Below are 15005 nucleotides of genomic sequence, written 5' to 3' on the forward strand. Positions count from 1 at the left end.
AAAATGTTGTGCATTACATTGCCAGCATTTATCTTACAACTGGAAGTTTGTGCCTTTGACCACCTACCTCAGTTTCCCCACACCAGTCTCTGGTAAGCACAAGTCTGATCTCTTTTTTTAAGCATTTTGTTTTAAATTCCACATAAAAGTACATCATACAGTATTTGTCTTTCTCTGACATATTTTTTGTAGCATAAGTGCTTTCAAGGTCTATCCATATTGTTGCAAATGGTAGTATTTCCTCATTTTTATGGCTGCATAATATTCCATTGTATTCACAAGTTCTTTATCCATTCATCCATGGATAGACATCTCGGCTGTTTCCATGCTTCGCCTGTTGTATATAATGCTGCTATGAAAATGGGAGTGTGTATATCTTTTCAACTTTGTGTTTTTGTTTTCTTTGTATGTATTCCCAGAAGGGGTATTGCTGGATCATATGGTATTTCTATTTTTAACTTTTTGAGGATCCTCCGTACTATTTTCCACAGTGGCTGTACCAACTTACATTCCCATCAAGAGTACACTAAGCTTCTCTTTCTTCCACATCTATGCCAGAATTTGTTGCCTTTTGTGTTTTTGATGATGGCCATTCTAAAAGGCCTGAGGTAATATTCATTGTGGTTTGAATTTGTGTTTCCCTAATGATGTTGAGTATTTTTTCATGTTGGCCTTACCATCTTTGGAAAAATCTTTATTCAAGTCCTTTGCCCAGTTGTTTTTGTTTTTTTGTTTTGCTATTCAATTGTATGAGTTCTTTATATATCTTGAAAATTAACTTATCAGATATGTGGCTTGCAGATACTTTTTTTCCCCATTCTAGTTGTCTTTTCATTTTGTTGATGGTTTCTTTTGCTGTCCAGGAGTTTTTTTAGTTTGATGTAGTCCCACTTATTTTTTATTTTGTTTCTTGTGGTTTAGGTATCATATTTCTCTTCAAGGCCCATGTCAAGAAGTTTCATTCCTATGCTTTCTTTTAGGCATTTCATGGTTTCAGGTTTTACATTTTAGTCTCTAATACATTTTGAGTTAATTTTGGGTTGTGTAAGAAAGGGCTCCACTTTCATTTTTTTACATGTGAATATCTAATTATCCTAGCATCATTTATTAAAGAGACCATCTTTTCTCCAATGTGTATTTTTTGGTTTTCTTGTCAAATATAAGCTGACTGTACATGCTCAGATTCATTTCTGGGCTCTTGATTCTGTTCCATTGGTCTGTATATCTGTTTTTATGCCAGTGCCATACTGTTTTGCTTACTGTGGGTTTATAGCATAAGCTTGAAATCATGGAGGGTGATGCCTTCTTTTTTGTTTTTGCTCAGGATGTCTTTGGCTATTAAGAGTCTTTTGTGGTTCCATATAGATTTTAGGAGTGTTTTTTCTACTTCTGTCAAAAATGCTACTGAAGTCTTGATAGAGACTGCATTGATCTTAGGATGGAGTTTGGTAGTATTGGCATTTTAACAATATTAATTCTTCCATTCCATGAACATGACATACTCTTCCGTTGACGTTTGTCTTCTTCAGTTTCTCTCATCAGTGTCTTCCAGGTTTCAGAGTGAAGATCTTTCATGAGGGAACATATCTCTTACATACATATAAGTGGTTAACATCCTTAGATCCTTCAGATGGTGCTCATGGCCATTATCCTGTTTAACAACAGGTCAAGCTAATAGCACTGACAGTCATAATTCACATTTCTCCTTGTTGGCCCAATTCACAAGACTGATGATTTACCCAGAGGACTCACAATGAGTTATAAACAACATATTCTGAAATGCTCAGACTCCATTAGAGACCTTTTGAGGTGCTAGTAGCAAAAGTGTTTTAATGGTATTGATATTTACCCTGCTCTGATATTCAGCCTGTATTTCCAGGCCATTCCTTTCTTTTGAATGGTGGCTTACTCCATGACTTTGCTCATTTCCCCTTGCTGTGTGCCTTTTCTAAGAGCTTGCACCTACTCCCAAGGATTCAATAATTACCTCCTGAATGTAGTTTCCGAACCGACTGCTCTCTTCACTGTATCTTCCAACTTGCCAGTGAATATAGTCACCTTATGTCCTATTGTTAATTCTTACAGAAATAAATACCATGGAATTTATCATATGACTCAAAACCGCTCTCCATCTACATTTCCACATTTTGGTCCGTGGTAGGTGGCACAGACCTACATCACTTAAGTTTACGACTCTTTGTCCTTTGCTTGCTTTATCTTGTGATGAGCTCTAGATTCTTCCTTCACAATATTTCTCATATTCATCCTTCATCTATTTCTGCTGTTGCTATATTTAGATTGTAAGCATTTAAAGTACAAAATTGTTTTTCTAAAGATTTCCTTTCTTTCCTTCCTTCATTCCTTCCCTTTCCCTTTCCCTTCTATGCAAAAGCAAAACCATAGCATGAGTGTTCCAAATTAACCTGTTTGACCTCTCCTGCTTTCGTACCTCCCACTGACTACAGGTCAATCTCCACACACCTGGGCCTAACATTCACAGCTCTCCAAGTTCTGATCACAACCAATTTCTTTCAACTCTCCTTCATTCATTCCTTCCTACATATTCTTTACTCTAGTGGTTCTTTTTTTAATGTTTATTTTTGAAAGACAGCACAAGCAGTGGAGGGACAGAGGGAGAGGGAGACAGAGAATCTGAAGCAGCCTCTGTGCTATCAGCACAAAGCCCAACATGGGGCTCAAATCCATGAGCTGTGAGCTAAAGTCAGATGTTTAAACAACTGAGACACCCAGGCACCCCACACCCTGGTGACTCTTAAAGTCAGCTGGAGGGCTGGTTAAAACAGATTTTTGGAACCTACCCCTGAACTCAGTAGGTCTTTGGGGGGTAAGGCCCAAGATTTTGCATTACTAATGAGTTCTCAACTATTAATGGATAAACTGCTTATTGCTTATATTCATTTATTGAAAACCTAACTTCCAATATGACTCTATTTGGAGATGGGGCCTCTGAGGAAGTAATCAAGGTCAAATGAGGTCATAAGAGTTGGGTCCTGACCTAATAGGATATGTCCCTATGAAACAGCCAGCAGAGATTTCCCTTTCTACTCTGTGAGGACATCATGAGATGGCAGCCACCTGTAAGCTAGGAAGAGGGTTTTCACCAGAAACTGAATCAATCAGTACCTCCAGCCTCCAGACTGTAAGAAAATAAATTTCTGTTATTTATGCCACCCAGTCTATGGTACTCTGTTTTAGTGGTCTGAGCTTACCGACATACCAGGAGACCCTGATGCTGATGCTCCAGGGACTACACTTTGAGAAGCATTTCTCCAGCCTCCTGATGGGTCCCTTGTCAAGTTAGCCTCTATACCATGCTGACTGGCTTTCCTCTTCCTCCCTTACTCAAACCTCACACATCCTTCAAAGCCTACCATGGGCCACACTTGTTATCTGAAGACTCTCAGCTCTCCTGCCCATAGTTATTTTCTCCCTCCCTTTTGGATCCACCTGATATTTAGCATAGACTACCTTGTATGATTATTTTTCACTTTACATAGTTGTTATAGCTTCACTGTAAGCTCCTTGGAACAGATAATTTTTCTCATGTCTTACACCCAGCATAGTGCTTTGCAATAGCAAGAATGAGACATGTTGTTATTTGACAACCATGGCGTGTATGGAGAAGAAGTTCATAAAAACTGCAGGTGTGATTCCTTCAGGTGTCAGTATCATAGGTTTCTCCATCACTCTGAGAGCCTCTTGGCATTATGAAGTTAGTTTACAGGCAAATGTGCTTGTTGGTTTCCTTGCTTAGCTGTATTTGAAGAGAGTTCTTCATGTTTGTAGAAGAAAGGGGTACTTTTTTGATAGTGCATCTAGTAATAATGATGGTGCAATAAGAATTGGCAATGAGAGATTGCTGTGCACTGTCTCACATGTATTACTACTTGTGATCCTCCCAGCCACACAATGGACTTAGGAATACTACGCTAGTTGCTTTACAGACGGGAAAACTGAAGCTTAGAGAGGGTAAGTGATTGATCCCAAGGTCACAGAGCCAGGCAGAGGTAGTGGAGATGTTTAAGCTGTGACTGTATGGTTACCCGTTCCCGTCTTAACCAAAATATCAGTTCCTTGTCCCTTCTCCTAAATGAGAGCACGTTATGCCAGAGGTTTATACAAGGTTGACTTCCAATCTTTAGAGATTTAGAGTCACTATTTCCATGCCACGTGACATAGTTCATATTTCTTTTTCTAAGATAAATCAAGCACTTAATAACAAGGCTTAATGTCTACCGCTAAGGGGTAACTGAAGGAGAAAACATCCCGTCTTTTTTTCAGAAATTAGTTATAAAGGGCATATGGAGGTTGTGAGGCAATAGTCTGTGGTTTTTCAATTAATGCCACTGACCTCATTGGTCACAAAACCTGCTCTCAGTGAATAAAAAACAGACATTATGGCTCAGTAGGTACAGAGATACTGTATTGCATTTTGCTTTCTTGACTCAGTGATTTGTAGAATGTTTTTCTGACATCTCAGTTTGTCAGCATTTCCATTGAATTTTCAAATAACTGATTCTAACCTCTGTTTCACTTTCCAATCAGATCTAAGGCCAAAATAACAGCAGTAACAAAAACATGAAAAAATACCATAATTACCCACAGTAAGAAAGTATTATATGATTTTGGAAATACCTGTTTTATCATTGACTTAGCATTTACTTAATTTTAATGCTTTACATAATGACTCTGATATTTTTCATTAAATAAGATTTAAAATTATTCAATTACAGATACACATATTATATCAATTATATCTATTATATATATCATATCTATGTACAAATATAAAGTGCGTGTGTGTTTGTGTGTGTGTGTGTGTGTGTGTGTGTGTGTGTGTGTATAGTTCCCATTCCAGACAATTCTCCTACCTCCAGAGCAATTTTGAGATCTTTTGAATCCTTCAGAGGAACTTTAATTGAGCTGTTTATTCTAGCCCACAGATTTAAATCTAAAGCCCTGAAGGACTTCAAAATGAACTGCTTTGGGTTAATTATACTTTGGAATTCAATTAAACTAATTTACTTTGCATAACAAAGTATGCTCTTCATATTTCTTTTTTTGAAAGTTTTTATTTCAATTCTAGTTAGTTAACATACAATCTAATATTAATTTCAGGTGTACAATATAGTGATTCAGCACTTCATACAACACCCAGTGCTCATCACAACAAGTGTGCTCCTTAATCCCCATCACCTATTTTACCCATCCCCCCATTCACCTCCCCTCTGGTAACTAACTAAGTTTGTTCTCTAAGGTTAAGAGTCTGTTTCTTGGTTTGCCTCCCTGGTTTTTTCCTTTGCTTGTTTTGTTCCTTAAATTTCATTTATAAGTGATATCATATGACATTTGTCTTACCTGACTTATTTCCCTTAGCTTAATACTCTCTAGCTCTATCCATGTTGTTGCAAATGGAAAGATTTAATTCTTTTTTATGGCAATGGACACTTGGGCTTTTTCCATAATTTGGCTATCATAGATAATGCTGCTATAAATTTTGGGGTGCATATATCCTTTCAAATTAATATTTTTATATTATTTGGATAAATACCTAGTACTGCAATTGCTGGATAGTAGGGTAGTTCTGTTTTCCACTTTTGAGGAACCATGCTGTTTTCCAGAGTGGCTGCACCAGATAGCATTCTCACCAACAGTGCAAGGGGGGTTCTCCTTTCTCGGTATCCTCGCCAACACCTGTTGTTTCTTGTTTTGTTGATTTTAGCCATTCTGACAGGTGTGAGGTGGTGTCTCATTGTAGTTTTGATTTGCATTTCCCTGATGATGAATGATGTTGAGCATCTTTTCATATGTCTGTTAGCCATCTGTAAGTCTCTTTTGGAGAAATGTCCGTTCATGTCTTCTGCCCATTTTTTAATTGGATTATTTGAGTGGTGAGTGTTACGTGTTCTTTATATGATTCAAAAAGAAATACTGGGACGTTTTGGGATAATTTCAAAGGGCAAAACATTGTAAGTAGGTAGAAAAAAATCTACCATAATTTCGCCACACAGAAGTCAACGTGGCTTTATTTTGAAATCTTCTAAAAGAAATTTATTATCCTAAATCTTTATTCCTTTAACAAGAGTTATTTCACTAGCCCATGCCTTTTGTACTGCTAAACTGCAGCGTCAATCTGCCCACATCTCTCCATCACTGTTGCCAGCCCAGCTGCCAAAGTATCAGCCTGAGCCCTTCTTATCTCCCTTCAATCTTTTTTCTGAGATGTCAGAAAAACATTCTACTTTTTCACACTGCACCCTTGCTCAAATTACTTCCATGGCGTCTACTGCTCTTGGGTGAAATGACTGTCTCAAAAGAACACCCAGAGGCAGTATGGAATATCAGAACAATAATTTGAAGATCTTTGACTTCTCAGTGTTCTGAGACTCAAGTGAGAAAAAGGTATTTGAAGATGCCTGTAACCTGCAGTAAACGCCAGGTGTGAGTGCTTTTACTTAGATCTTTGAATGCAATGCCAAATGCCAAGTGTTTAGTTTCCAATAGCAAAACAAAAGTAATTAATTTTAGAAAAATATACATTACTTCCAGATTTATTTTAAATAATATCAGCCAGTGAGAGGCAAGTAACAGAGAACACTTAATATTAGAAAACAAGGTTCTAATACCACTGATATTCTTCATGGCCTTGGAATGAGATCTGGTTCTCACCCGACTAAGAAATCAAAAGATGGACCTCTTACACAGAGCAACATAATTGTTGATTTTACATGAGTAGTGTCAGGAAAAAATCTTTCAAATATTTATGTTAAAAAAATGAAAAAATAATAAAAGTATGTCTATTCTGACCTATAAATATGTATACTTAGAATACTGCACTAATAATAATAACTTCCCCCTTGCGTGACATACAACAAATATCTGCTTCATCTGTGCTGTGAGGACTAATCTTGCAAATGATTTTACCAATGACTCCCAGTTGTCTCAGTTTGGCTTCAGGTTTCCGGTGAAGTTGAGATGCTGAGCAAGATAAATTGCATTATGAGAAATGGAGATCTGGGATTTTGATGCTCTGGCCAGAATATAATGGAAATATTCTGTGAATGAAACGCTAAAACATTTTTTTTTTCATTCTGGACAGCTCAGTCATCAAAATGTGATGTTTTACCTCACTCCAGAGAGAATTATTCTGATGCTTGACTTGCTTATTTTAATGTATTAATTTTTGACAACCCAAATGAGAGTCGGTATGAAAGAAAAACCTAGGAAAGTCATGAAGATTTGCCTTTGTATCAGCCAGGGTATCAATAGCAAACAGAAACTCAAATTGCAGTAATTTTGGATGGTTTAATAAAGTGACTGCCTGTGAAGGTTTAGATGGGGATTTAGGGAAAAACAGAAGGGGTAGTGGATCTGTTAACACCCACAGTCTGTAAAATATGAGGGGCAGAAGTAGCTACTGGGATCCAGAAGGAGAGAGTTTTCTAGGGAAGAAAGGTACTTTGAAAGGACAGTAAACTGAATGGACCAAGCCCAGAGGGAGCCTGGGGTAGGAATAACTGACCTAGTCTCTCCTCGCATGGAGCTTCAGAGGAGCCCTCTACTGGCTGACCCAATAAGGAAATAAGGAGTAAGAGAGTCCATAGCTGTAACCCGTACAGCCCAGCCTCCTGGGAAGAAAAGGGTCCATTAGGAGCAGCAAATGGAAGACATTTAGCCCAGCCTTGCACTGTAGTTTATCTAGCATCTAGCACAAAGGCTGTCACATGGTAAATCCTCCTAAAAATGCATCAGATGAAAGCATAGATGAATCACCCAGGGGCCTAAACTGAAAACAGTTATGTATTCCATTTTTTGTCCTCATTGCTTTTGAGTTTTATGTTAATAGATTAAATAAAACATGATTTTAAGAGTTTGATAAAAAAATCTCTAATCGTATTCTTTTAATCTACCTTTATACATCTGTTTGTATTTCTCCATTGGCATTCAGTATATTTTACCTTGTACGAAAACTGAATAGCATCAGCCATCAAATTGTAAGCTTTCTTCCTAAGGGAACACACACACACACACACACACACACACACACTCTTTGGGTGCTCTGCAATGTCTAGCCCAGGGCTGTGAACGTATTTACTTTGAATAAAGGTTTGTCGAAGGATTTGTAATTGTATAAATTCAAATATAAGGACTATGGTCATACTGTATAATTTTTAATTTCCTGCATTTAATTTTCTACCATTCATTTGTTCTAAAATTCACTGATCATCTACTTTGCATCTAGCACATAGATTTCAACGATGAGTAAGCAAGGTCTCTGTCCTCCTATGGCTTACATTGGGATAGGAGAGAAATATAAACCAGCAATCATTCTATGATTCAGTGTGCTAAGGAGAGTTACAAAATGGTACTTATGATGGTGAAGAACAAGGGTGGTGAACAGTAGAAGAGGGAGGGTAGTCCAAAGCAGCAATATCCTATACACAGACACAATAGATTGCAGAGGAATGAAATCAGGCTATATTAGAAAAGGTTTTCTGAAAGCAGTATGCATTTCCTTACATTCAGCTTGACTTTCTATAATGTAATTATTCTCCATTAATATTTAATTTTTTAAAATGTTTATTTTTGAGAGAGAGAGAGCCAGCATGTGTCCAAGTGGTGGGGGGGGGGGGGAGGGAGAGAGAGAGAGAGAGACAGAATCTGAAACAGGCTCCAGGCTCTAAGCTGTCAGCACAGAGCCTGGGGCGGGGCTCAGACTCTGAACAGTGAGATCATGACCTGAGACAAAGTCAGATGCTTAACTGACTGAGCCACCCAGTCGCCCCATTCCCAATTAATATTTAAAAGGTATCCTGGATACTGAGCATGCCCAGTAACTGCAACCAGAATGAGGGGAAACTGAAAAGTGGAGGAAGAAGTTAGAAGTTTGGGGATATAGTTTGTTGCTGACATGAAAGATTTAGTCATACTAAAATGAAAAGTAAGGAACCTGAAGTAAACTCAGTTATTCAAACTCAAGAGAAGAAAGCATAGGCTGTAGGAAATAAGAATACATTCTGATTTCTTTTCTGATTAAAATAAGTATGAGATAGGGGCACCTGGGGTGGCTTAGTTGGTTGAGCATCTAACTTTGACTCAGGTCCAACTTTTATCTCATGATTCCTGAGTTCGAGCCTCATATCAGGTTCACTGCTGTCAGCACAGAGCCCACTTCAGATCCTCTGTCCCCTTCTCTCTCTGCTGCCTACCTCCCACTTGTACTCTGCCTGTCTCTCAAAAATAAAAAAATAAGTATGAGATAGTAGCAAGGGCATTGTCTCTACCACTTACCTACATGACTTTTGCAAATTTCTTAATTTATTTGTGACTCCATTTTATTATTTAGTTGAGAGAGAGAGAGAGCGAGCATGAGTGGGGGTGGGACAGAGAGAGAAAGAGAGAATTCCAAGCAGGCTCTGCACTGCCAGAGCCCAGTTCTGCCAACACGGTGGAGGAGGTGGGGTGGGGGGAGGGGCTTAACTCAGGGCTTGAGTTGAGATCACGTCCAGAGCCAAAACCAAGAGTCAGATTCTTAACCAACTGAGCTACCCAGGTGCCCCATGTGACTCCATTTCTTAATCTGAGAGGTATGGATTCTGTTACTGGCCTCACAGGATTATTGGGAGGAACTGCATAGTTGTAGACAACTTACTTGCTACAAAGTATTGCTCAGCATTACAGTAACCTTGTCTGACACCTGCCATTTCTACTTTGGGAAAGGATTCAACAAACTCAGAACCGTATCACATCACCACTCCTATTACAGTTATTTGTGTACAACTTTTTGACTGGACTGAAGAGCCTCATCCAGCTTTAAATGTTATCAGACCAACTGCAACATTTGAAGAGCCAAATATCATAAATTCTCCATTTTCCCTTGCACTGCTAAAACATTCTAATGTCTTGGAAGGCAGTGCTAGCTAGTTAAATTTCACTGTTCCAGGGATAAAACAGTGACATAAATCTTTTGGATGGGATTCTGGATCTCTGGTTACCCCTGAAAGGCTTATCAGCTAAAATGAGAAACCACTTCTGACTCTGCTTTCCAATCAGTATTAAACTGAAGATAACCAACTGGATCTTAATATTACTTCCCCATGTAAGCTGAGAATATTCCTTGGTGTTTTCACCAATTAGTGACATGCAGTAAGTCATTTCTTTATTTTGATGTCAGTTCTTTTGTCATGTAAATATTGTTAATGTAAGTTCTCCTACATTTCTGAAAAGAAGAGATCCTTGGGGTGCCTGGGTGGCTCCCTCAGTTGAATGTCCGACTTCGGCTCAGGTCATGATCCCACGGTTTGTGAGTTTGAGCCCCGCATCGGGTCTGTGCTGACAGCTCAGACCCTGGAGCCTGCTTCGGATTCTGTCTCCCCCTCTCTCTGCCCCTCTCCTGCTTGCACCTGTCTCTTTCTCTCTCTCAAAACTAAATAAGCACTAAAAAAAATGTAAGAAGAGATCTTTTCTACAGTGAGCAATATCAGAAGGGTTTTTTTCTACTTATGGACATAACTTCTATAGTTTTAGAACCTAATTGGAGATAATTATTGCTTTATACATAATGTGTATAGTAAAGTATATTCACAGATTCCAAATGTGAATCAGTGGTGATCTGATTTCCATTTCAAATTAAAATACGTTATTCTCTCCTTTAGTAGGAAACAGGTCATTAAAATGACCAAAAGTATCTGATTTTTTTAAATAAGCAAGGACTCAAAGATATTGCTCATAAAAAGTTAGTAAGAGGACAGATCATTGAATAAAACATTTTATCTCATAATTTTAATTCACATACTCATTAAATATATACATATATTTAATTACATATATATTTCTTTATGAGTCAGTTGTAACTTAGACATAAATATCCCTTTGTCTGTAAAGCTTTTGAGATTCAGATTACTCAAGCTATTATAAAAGCTCAGATAAGGAAACAATATGACACAGAGTAGCTCAGCAATTAATCATTCTGTACTTCATTCCAAATTGTGTTATCCACTGAAAAAAATTCTACTTACTATGTTAAACTTTTATACATTTTCCACTGTCTGCTACTCCATGAAATATTCAAAAAGCCCTTGAGGGGCGCCTGGGTGGCGCAGTCGGTTAAGCGTCCGACTTCAGCCAGGTCACGATCTCGCGGTCCGTGAGATCGAGCCCCGCGTCGGGCTCTGGGCTGATGGCTCAGAGCCTGTTTCCGATTCTGTGTCTCCCTCTCTCTCTGCCCCTCCCCCGTTCATGCTCTGTCTCTCTCTGTCCCAAAAATAAATAAACGTTGAAAAAAAAATTAAAAAAAAAAAAGCCCTTGATATAATGAAATAGCAGTTAGAAAAGTTTTTTAATGAATATTATAATCAAGATGAAGAAAATTTTGTACCAGCTTCTAACAATATAATACATCCCTGAAAAACAACAACAAAAGTATAATTTTTAAAGCTAACTACCCAATCTAAACTATTGGATTAGCTTTAAGGAAGAATAGATGATAATTATTAGAAATGCTAAAATAATTTTTAATATTATTACACAATACCTACAGTATTTCTGTATATTTTAATGGTGTAGAGAAATCTAAGATGCCTTCAACTAGAATTATTGATCCCAAATAGGTGGTGATGTGAATTTTGTGGTAAAAGCAAAATAAACATTTTTTTCCTAATAAAAATAAACTCTGGATATTCTTGACACAGTGGGGTTTTTAAGAGCACACATATATACTTTCCTGGACAGTTTGTATATCCAGAATACCCTCCTCTTAGTACCACCTCATGACTCAGTTTACCCACTGGACTTTCTACTTTTCCTGTCTTCTCAAGTCTAAACATTCCTTCCTCTGGGGTGCCAGGGTGGCTCCGTCAGTGAAGCATTCGAATCTTGATTTCAGCTCAAATCATGATCTCACAGGCTTGTGGGATCGTGCCCTTTATCAGATTCTGCGCTGACAGCATGGAGACTACTTGGGATTCTCTATCTGCCCCCTCCCTGCTTTTACTCTTTCTCTCTCAAAACAAATAAACTTAAAAAAAACCTTTCCTTCTTCTGACATGAACTGTGTTACAACACTTACCAGTTTTCAGTCTAATAAGAGCAGGGTGTCCCAATCTCGGCATTACTGCGATTTGGAGACAGAGAAATACGTGCACCATAAGGTATTTAACAACTTTCCGTGTCTCCACTCACTAGATACCAGTAACATGACCACCACTCCCAGATGCGCAATCAAAACTCTCAGGATATTGCCAAATGCCCTTAGGGGAACAAAATTACCTTATTTGTTACCTTATTTCCTGCTGAGGAACTGCCTTATTAAAGCAACGGTGTATGTAACATCATGTTCAGTTTTGACTATATGCCTCAATGTAGGAAACTTCAGAGGTGATATTCAGTAAATCTTTATAAAGTTAATGCAGAATAAGATGGTGTTTTATTACTGCAGTTCATAGCTAGAATAATAAATATGTTATTCTTATAAAAGGAACTATCAGTTTTACTTGAGGACTTAATACTTCTATATCTGTCTTGGACTGGTTTATTTCCAATATTTGGAACAGAAAGAAAAAATAAGATTTTTCCAAATAGATTGTTCTCACTTGAACTCTGTGGTTCCCAAATTCCTAATGGGACTCAATCCCTAGCAGGTTTTTTATTTTTTTCTCTTTTTTACTGCTAGAGAAAGATGATATCTAAATTTATTCCAAAACAAAGAAATCAAGGTGAAAATGGGAGAGAAAGGAGCAAAGAAAAAAAAAAAACAGAAGGAAAAGAAATACATGAGCAAGAAAGATACAGTATGTTTTTCTACACTTATAATCTATTTATGAAAAAACTGAATTAAAATAAATAAATTTAGGGGTGCCTGGGTTGCTCATTCGGTTAAATGTCCAGTTCTGGATTTTCGCTTGGGTCGTGATCTCATGGTTTGTGAGTTTGAACCCCACATCTAGCTCTGTGCTGACGGGGCAGAGACTACTTGGGATTCTCTCTCTCTCTCTCTCTCTCTGCCCCTGCTCATGCTCGTTTTCTCTCTCTTTCAAAATAAATAAGAAAAAGAAAAGAAAAGAAACAATTTTGACATTTTTTTTTGACTTTCCTATTTCTGTAAATAATTTTGAAGCACAGGCAAAACAAAGTATGCTGTCAGTCAGGTATCAGAGAGAAAAGCTGGCTAACCACCACCAGGTCAAGGAAGAACAAACTGCCAGCCCCTCAGAAGTCCTTAGTCCCTACTCCCCAGAGAGAGCTGCTCTCTTGACTTCACATAAGTCCTTTCCTTGCTATGTGTTGTCATTATACTGTGTATTCCTGAATACTAAAGTTTTTGGAATATTTTTAAATTTAATCATGCAATATATATTCCTTAGTTATCTGGTTGCTTTTATTGAACATTTTGTTTCTCCTTATTCATCCATGTTGTGTGTTAGGGCTGTATAGGTTTTCACTGTATGAATATGCCACGATTTATTTTACTGTTCAACTGTTAATGGACAGGTTTTTTTTTTTTTCCTGTGAATTTTCTTATATGTGTCTCTTTTGGTGCACATGCATACATATATCTTTCAGATTTGTGCCTAGGAGTTGAATTGCTATGTCATAGGGAAGGCAAATCTTCAACCTTAGTAAATAATACCAAACTCCTGGGGCACCTAGGTGGCTCAGTCGACTAAGCATCCAACTTTGGCTCAGGTCATGATTTTGCTGTTCTTGAGTTCGAGCCCCGCATTGGGCTCTGTGCTGACTGCTCAGAGCCTGGAGCCTGTTTCAGATTCTGTGTCTCCCTCTATGTCCTTCTGCCACTCTCCCACTCACACTCTGTCTCTGTCTCTCTCTCTCAAAAATAAATAAACATTAAAAAAATTTAAAAAATACCAAACTCTTTTCCAGTTTATAGTCACACCAAAATTGATATACATGGGTAACTTTGTGTGCTGTGACATCTATGCTGGAAGATGGGCTATGTGCCTACAAAAGCAAAGGTTTCATACACTCAAATTTTCTGGGAACAAAACTGCAACACTATATGATGCATTAAAATTACATTCATATTTATAAGGTTCAGAAAATCTTGAGGGATGATGGATTCAAGGGAATAATGTTTTGAATATTTCTTTATCTCTTGACAATCCCTCATGGGCTCAACTCTTTTTTCCTTTCTCGAATTATCCCAAGATATAACCTGGGTTAGCATAGTACATTAAAGGGAGTATTTGTAGCATTTAATTGAACACTATCAGAAACCACAGTGTTAAAGACAAGCGAAGGACCTACCTAACACCTACCTTGGTACTACAGGCAAAGCACCCACCTTTGATGTAGTTCAAAAAGTTCAAATACCCATTAAGAAACACATAGAAATCTGGAGCATTTTCATCACAGGAACAAAAAAAAAAGCGTACACTTTCTTAGGATCCCTCATGAATGAAGACAGTGTCCTCATATTCATTTTTATTATTTCTGTGGTACAATTTGTTATGTTCTAGAGTTTGAGCCCGCATTTGGCTTTTTGTGACTCATACTGACATTTTCAATAATCTCTCAGAAATGCCTGATCTTAAACGCATATAATTACTAAAATACAATAAATCACAAAGCAACTTGAAAGAAAGGCTGCTTACTAGTAATATCCTAAAAGCTTAGGAGGTGGAAGTTGGCCACATGAAACAGACCTAAGTTTCCAGTGAAATTCTTACCTCTTGGTCCATTTTAAAGTAAAAGTTAATAGCAGCACTCTCAACAATAGCCAAATTATGGAAAGAGCCTAAATGTCCATCAACTGATGAATGGATAAAGAAATTGTGGTTTATATACACAATGGAATACTACGTGGCAATGAGAAAAAATGAAATATGGCCTTTTGTAGCAACGTGGATGGAACTGGAGAGTGTGATGCTAAGTGAAATAAGCCATACAGAGAAAGACAGATACCATATGGTTTCACTCTTATGTGGATCCTGAGAAACTTAACAGGAACCCATGGGGGAGGGGAA

At 37.8% G+C, this 15005-nt stretch overlaps 1 protein-coding gene across 2 annotated transcripts in view; it reads right to left on the reverse strand.

Moving 5' to 3' along the window:
* UNC13C (unc-13 homolog C) overlaps positions 1-15005 on the reverse strand; it is a 585929-nt gene that overhangs the window by 50519 nt on the left and 520405 nt on the right. The gene's annotated exons all lie outside the window — the stretch shown is intronic.

Source organism: Lynx rufus, unplaced genomic scaffold, assembly GCF_022079265.1.
Source record: "Lynx rufus isolate CCGP_SWC_20201006 ecotype Redwood Valley unplaced genomic scaffold, mLynRuf1.p SCAF_13, whole genome shotgun sequence".
Taxonomy (NCBI): Eukaryota; Metazoa; Chordata; class Mammalia; order Carnivora; family Felidae; genus Lynx; species Lynx rufus.